The sequence below is a fragment of the Elaeis guineensis genome, chromosome 12 (genome assembly GCF_000442705.2).
Source record: "Elaeis guineensis isolate ETL-2024a chromosome 12, EG11, whole genome shotgun sequence".
NCBI lineage: Eukaryota > Viridiplantae > Streptophyta > Magnoliopsida > Arecales > Arecaceae > Elaeis > Elaeis guineensis.
The window spans coordinates 69,775,217-69,782,865 of record NC_026004.2 but is presented as its reverse complement, the minus strand read 5'-3'; positions in this window follow the sequence as shown (position 1 = coordinate 69,782,865).

Here is a 7,649-nt window from a genome sequence, read left to right as displayed (position 1 = left end):
CTAAAGCTCTTTGATTTTTTTCTTTATTTTTTTTATTTTTTCTCTAATTTTTTCTCCTCTCTATACTTATTCCTGGGTTTCCTATTTATAGGTGAATTTTTCATATTTTTTTGGTAGGAAAAGGAGTCCTAAAACTCTTAGAATTCATATAATACCTTTTACACTAATTTCTGGCCGTCGGATCGCCTTTGACCTGTCCAGATCAGCTCAAAATCTGATGTTTTAATCCTTATCAAAGTTGGATGCATTTCTGACCATCTGATCACACTTCAGATGAAATTCCAACCATTGGATCATGCAAATCTCTCCTTAACAAAGTCGGGAACCACCACAGTCGTTGGATCGAGCTCCAGATTTGATCTGGACCGTCAATCAATACAAAAAAGCCTTCCTTCCACTGTGGATCATGTTTGTGGATCGCGAACTATTCCTGTGGATCGCGCCTTTGATTCTGTAGATCGAGCAGCCGGTCCACCGTGCATCGAAGGTAATTTTCAATATTTTTTAGGATATTTTGGCTTGATTTTCACTCCAATTTTTGCCTAAAGAAATTAGAAAAAATATGTATTAAATTTTTTATTATTTTTTTAATATTTTGGTACTTAGATTCTTAATTAAATCAACATCTATTTTTCATAAATATGTTCTAATTTTATAATTTTTTAAAATTATTTTTTTTATAAAAAAATTTAATTTATTCATGAAATTAGACTAGGATCTTACTAAGAGTGTTTGGATTCTTATTTGAACTAAAAATTCTTCTCTTCATGGATGCACTAAATTTTAATTGGATTAGGATTAAATTGAGTTTGACTCAAGCACCAAAAAAGAGTCCAAAAGGACTAGGACTCCTCTTCTAATTAGGTGTCATCTTATCTAAATAGTTTGAGCTCTTAATCATATTAAGATTTCAATCTATTTGGATCTAATCAATTTTTAATATAATTAGAATTGGTTAAAATTTTATTGTATTTAAATCAACCACCTAAAGAGGAGTCCCATGAGGTTAGGATTCTCCCTCTCCATGCACCATAAACCAGCCCCATGCCCACTTTGTTTTAGCACCTAAATTTTCTCCATGAGACATGAAGTTTTATGCATGAAAGGAGTTCATGCTAACCCCTTTTCTTTATGAGAAATATTGGCACAAAATAGGAAGGAGTTGGGCGGCATAAAAATCAAGAGTCCTATGATACATGGACTCTTATCTCTTCACCTAAACCCTATCTCTTCTCCTATTTAAACATGGGATCAACAGGGATGTTAGATGGGCTGATGATGATTAGATTTTGGATGCCAACTAGAGGAGAGGTGTGCATGAAAAATTCGAGGAGGAGAGGGCACGGCATGGAGGTGCATGGCATGAGGTAAGTTGGTCCATATCTTTTCTTTTTTACCAACAACCAAAAGTTGGTTGTTGGGGGCCCCTTCTCTCTCTCTTTTGTCCTAGTTTGGGCATGAGTTTCTTTTATCTCTTTATCCAAGAGTTGGATAAAAATTTCTACATCTCTAGCATAGAGATTTGGTGCATGGATTTTAGGAAGAAAAGAGAAGAAAAGATTCTTCTCATGATCTCGAGCATAGAGATCATCATTCTCTTATTTTCTTGTTCTTCTCTAAGAGTGTCTTCAGAGAAAAGAAGATTTTTCAACTATCAAGATGCGATCTCTATAAGAGAGCTAGCACCCCGATGAGATCAAGAAGCTTTTGATCAGATCGAAGCCTCGTATGGATATCCATAGAGGTCGGATACTTGTGCGATTTTAAGAGACCTTCAGAAGACATCTACGATCATCAGTTCATAGTGTAGATCGATCCGCACCAAGGTATGAAGATTATTTATTTCTTTCTATTGGATTTCTATATCTGAATTCTATCTCACATATGTAGTTCTTATTTATAGTTTTAAGATTTGATCTTATGCATGCTTAGATTAAATTAGATTTAATCTGAATCTTAAAATTTTTACCGTGTACTTGTTTCAAAATTTTTGCATGTATGAAACCATGAAACTCTAACATTTACTATGGAAAGACCAGTTTGAGATTGATCCCGATGGATATCCATAGGGGTTGAACATGTGTACGGCTCAAGCATTTATGAATCTGTGGTTGTTGGTAGCAATGAATATCTATCTACACTAAGATATTGAGATTCAATCTCATACTTATTTTTAAATTTTAGATTAAATATTTATTTTTCTGCTAGGCTTGGATAGGATTTGATTTGATTTTATGTATGTGGGGTTAAAGGATTTAACCCGTTTGTTTTTTGCTGTGTTCAAAAAGAGTTTTGAAAGATACACATACTGCCTACCCACATATGATCTGATTTTTCTATTAGATCTGAATGTTTTAATGATTTAAAATTAATCTTGTGCTCATATAAGGTTGTCCTAGTATAGGATTTATCTCTTATATTGTAAAGGTTGTCCTAGCATAAGATTGATCGATTTTGAAAACTATTTTTAAAGTAATTAAATCAATCTTTTAGATATAAAAATTAGTATATATGATATGTTTAATTTTAAATTTAGATATAAAATTAGAATGATTAAAAGTACACATAAACTGATATAAGATTATCTTGATATAGAGTTTACCTCCTATATTGAAAAGATTGTCCTAATTTGATGTGAATCGATTCTTGAAAAAATATTTTTAAAATATTTTAATCATTATTTTAGATATGATTTTATATGTATTTGATAAATATAATTTTAATTTTAGATCTAAAATTTAATGTATATGTAATGCATATTTAATTTAGATCTGAAACTACATATATATGATATATGACATTAGGTTTAGATCTGAAATAATTTCAAGATCATAAGCCACTAATTGCATGCAATAAAATATAGTCAAAAAATTATTTGTAGATCTAAAATTATGTTGTTGCATGTAGGTATAGGTTACAAATTAGGTCTAGTGATCAAACTACAACTAGGGTCTAATTGATTAGATAACTCTAGAATCCATTTTCGATTTTGAGCAGTTGATTGAACTTAATCGATGGATGATTAGGATTAGATCAAAGGGGCTCAAAGTCAATTTTAGTTGTAGTTGATTGCATCGATTCATATTTTGATATGAGTTGATTAACTCAAGATCGAACTTGGTTTAGTGGTTTGGGCCCATTTCAATAAGTTAACCTAATCGATTCTAATCAACCAATTTGATGTCTAAGACAAGTATTTAGATGGTGGTTATTTAATTAGTTCTATTATCTAACCTAATCAATTTTGACTGATGTCTAAGGTGTTGGGTTTTGGTGGCACAGCAGAAGGGTTAGGTGTTTAAAATTTTTATTCAAAACACCTATTGCATCGGTAACCCTAATGCCCAAAAAATCTTGACTATAACAATCAAAGTATAATTAATATAAAATTGGATAAGAAGAATACCTATAGTATTAATTCAAATTTTCATAAGGCATCCAAGTGTCTGCTCTCTAATGGTGATCCATACAAAAATTGGATCAAAGACAGCGCTCCTCCTTCACCTTGCTTCAAGAGTTCTAGCCCCAAGAATCCAAATTGGATAAGAAGAATACCTGTATCGGTCAGGCTTCTCCAAGAACCTGACTCGATCCTCTTAGATCTTCCTCTGAACTTCTGATTCCCCTTCTTTAGGACCTTTTCAATTTTTTTTTTTGGACCAAATAAGGCTTTGTCTTAAATCACAAAGCCTTGTCCTAAAATTAAGATGGATTGTAAGAAAGAAGGAAGAACAATGGAGAGAAATTGAAAAGGTTTTTTGAATTACCTCGGACACCTAGTGCCCAAGCCTTTTTATAGCCATCAGAGGGATGTAAAAAAGGAAGGGCACACCTCATCCAAGAGGCCTATCTGATCTGATTATCAAAGATAAGAGTTTCTTCAAGCAGAAAGACTTTTATCAATGATACGTCGATCAGCACCTTCACCTATGCGCACATCCAGAGAAGGGATGTTTTTGCATCCCTTCTCAAATCAAAAAATTCACAAATTTTTATGTGGATAGAGGATTCAATTCTAATCTCTAATTACCAAATAAGGAAAGCAAATAATCCACAAAAAGATGTGTTCTCGCATCCCTTCACACGAAGGCTGATCATCATGCGTGTGCGTGTGAGAAGTGCTTTTGGCATCCAATACATTTCCAGATAAGCCTGGAAAAATTCCAAAAAAATATTCATAAAAAATTTGATTAAAAGTGGAACATTATTTGATAGGTGGCATTCTATTTTAATCAAGTTTGATCTATTGGGTTTCAATGGTGCAGCGAAAGAGTTAGGTGTTTAAAATTTTCATTCAAAATACCTGATGCACCAGAAACCCTAATACCCAGAAATCTTTGACTATATAAATCAAAGTATAATTAATGTAAACTTGGATAAGAAGAATATCTATAGTGTTAATTCAAATATTCATGAGGTATCCAAGTATCTGTGCTCCAATGGTGATTCACACAAATATTGAACCAAAGACAATGCTCCTCCTTCACCTTGCTTCTAGAGTTCTAGCCTCTAGGTATCGGTAGCCTTCTTCAAGAACCTAACTAGACCCTCTTAGATCTTCTTTTGAACTTCTGATTTTCCTTCTTTAAGACCTTTCCAACCCTTTTTTGGACTAGATAAGGCTTTGTCTTAAATCTCAAAGCCTTGCCCTAAAACTAAGATAGGTTGTAAGAAAGAAGGGAGAGCAATGGAGTTAAATTGGAAAGCTTTCTGAATTGCATCAGACATCCAGTGCTCAGGCACTTTTATAGCCCTCAGAGGGGTGCCAAAATAAAGGGACATGCCTCATCCAAGAGGCCTATCTAATCTGATTATCAGAGATAAGAATTTTTTCAAGCAGAAGGACTCTTATCAATGATACATCGATCATCACACCCACCTGCATGTGTGACCAGAGAAGGGATATTTTTGCATCCCTTCTCAAATCAAAAAAATACAAAAAAATCCATGTGAATAGAGGACTTGATTTTGATTCCAAAAAACCTAATAAAGAACAAAAAACCTCATGGAAGGATGTGATCCTTGCACTTCTTCACATGAATACCTTATCATCATGCACATGCACATGAGGAGAAGCTTTGGCATCCGATAAGCATCTTGATAAGTCTGGAAAAATTCCAAAAAATTATCCATAAAATAGCAGATCAAATGTAAAACAAAATCTGATAAGACACATTCTAAATTAAAAGAGTTTGATATATAGAAAGACTCTCCAAACCACAGAGAGATGTGACATTTCAACATGTGTGCGTGAGAGATCCTTCTCATTTCCAATTTTTCTCCACCCCATTAATCTAAAAAAATTTCATCTCATGCTTTGAGATGTACACCAGAGGATAGAGGGTGATTAGGGCTACCACACACATCTGAATCCCATGCCAGAAGGACTCTTACTTCTGCTCACACCAACACATGCATGCTAAAAGGTGTTTTGCGCCATGAGTCCTCCACAATTTGGACTCTTCATATATGGGGTTAACATGAGATGTGATACCCCAATTTGTACTACTTCCAAGTGGCACGACCAAACTCAAATACCCACCATATTGAGCTAGCTAATTTGTAAAGAATGAGACAAAATTGATCTCCCAAGGAGATAGGGTTTCCACATGTGCTAGCATGCTTATCGGGAATCCTGATTGAATCCAAAATTTTAATCAACCTTATCAAAAGGGTCCTTAGCCAATTTTCATATGTGTGTAATCCATTGGATTTCATATCTAGTTAGTAGTAGTTCTAGATACAAGTTGACCAATTTTGATTAGATTTCAATCTAATCGATTTAGATCCAATCGAGCTAACCCGAGTTCAACAATTAGAATCCTTTCTAATTTGCTATTGGATTAAACTCTTTAATTTGATCAAATCTACAAGTCAATATTGACATCTAGCAATGTATCATGACTATCTAGAAGATATAAAATTTGATAAAAATATCAAATATACCCTTCAGTGGTAAGTTACCATGCAATTCAATCCTTCAATCATCCCTGCACTCTGAATATGTTCATGAGTATGGAACCATGTCAAACTCATACACATATTCATATCGATTCTCAATTAACCAATGATGACTCTGATGATGAAGTATTAGAAACTCTTTCTAATTTTCTTCCTGCTTTTGGCCAAAAGACTTTTTCTGAATGATCTAGGAATGAGAATATATAGGATGCGATCTCCTCTTATTAGGAGTGATCGATTCCATGTTGACCTACTCATAACCTTCATACACACTCCACCATATCCAGAACACCCTGTATATATCTTAATGCCATATTTGGGTATGAACCAAAATATGGGTTCATGTATATAAGATTCCATGGTGATCTCTGGTCTAAGAATCACACGTATAACTCTCACTTAGAAAATCATCTTTGACATGCAAGTAAGGATTCCATAAGATGTTTCCTTTCATCGAGTCAATTCAGTGGACTCATTTTCAAATGAGCACCCACATTCTTGTATTAGTGTTTCACACAAGTGGCTAGTGAGATCTGCCACCCTCTCCATCGAGTATACATAGGATGTGCCAGTCTATCTGAAATATTGATCTCCGACTCAATGCTCCTTCGATAAAAAAATATTTAAGATTAGGATTTTAGAATTTTAGGTCTCACTAGCATGACCCATCATATCTCCTTAAATCATTTTTCTAATCTTTGAGATTCATCATAATCTTAGATATAATAAGATACAGCTAAAATGATGAATCAATATCTTAAATAATAAATATCATTACATGAGTTAAAAAATTACAAAGAAAAATCTCATCACAACACACTTGTGATTGGCTTATAAGGCACTCTTCTTTTAATATTCCACTTGCACTAAAGCCAATTGCTATTGTATTTCAATCTCATACAATCAAGATGGCGATCAAATAGCTGCAGTAGTATGGCCTTAGTGAATGGGTCTGCTATATTGTTCTTTGTGTCAACTCGTTCAAGGACAACATCTTGTCACTCAATAATTTTTCGAACTAAGTGAAAGCATCTGAGGTTATGCTTGGATCTTTAATGAGACCTAAATTTCTTAGCTTGAATAACGGCCCCATGTTATCACAATAGAGTGACACCGATCTTTCAATCTTAGGAATGATTCTTAATTCCATAATAAATTTTTTCATCCAGACAGCTTCCTTAGCGACTTCACTACAGTGATGTAGTCTGTCTCAGTGGTTGAGTCAGCTACTGCCTGCTGCTTGAAACTCTTCCAACTCACTACCCCACCATTTAGGATAAACACATATCCTGATATTGACTTGCTATCATCCGGATCAGATTAAAAATTAGAATCTGTATATCCCTCGAGTTTTAACTTTGATCCTCCTTCATATACGAGAATAGCATCTTCAGTCCTTCTTAGGTACTTTAGAATATCTTTCATAGCTTTTCAATGATCCTCCCCTGAGTTAGCCTGAAATGTGCTTGCTACACCTAGAGCAGAGGCTACATCAGGCCTGGTACATAGCATGGCGTACATAATTGATCCCACAGTCGAAGCATAAGGGATCCCATTCATCTTTTTCTTTTCTTCTGGTGTCTTAGAACATATTTTCTTAGAGAGATGTATACCATGACTTGCAAGTAGATAATCTCTCTTACTTGCTTTCATATTAAATCTTTTTAATATGTGATCTATGTATCGTG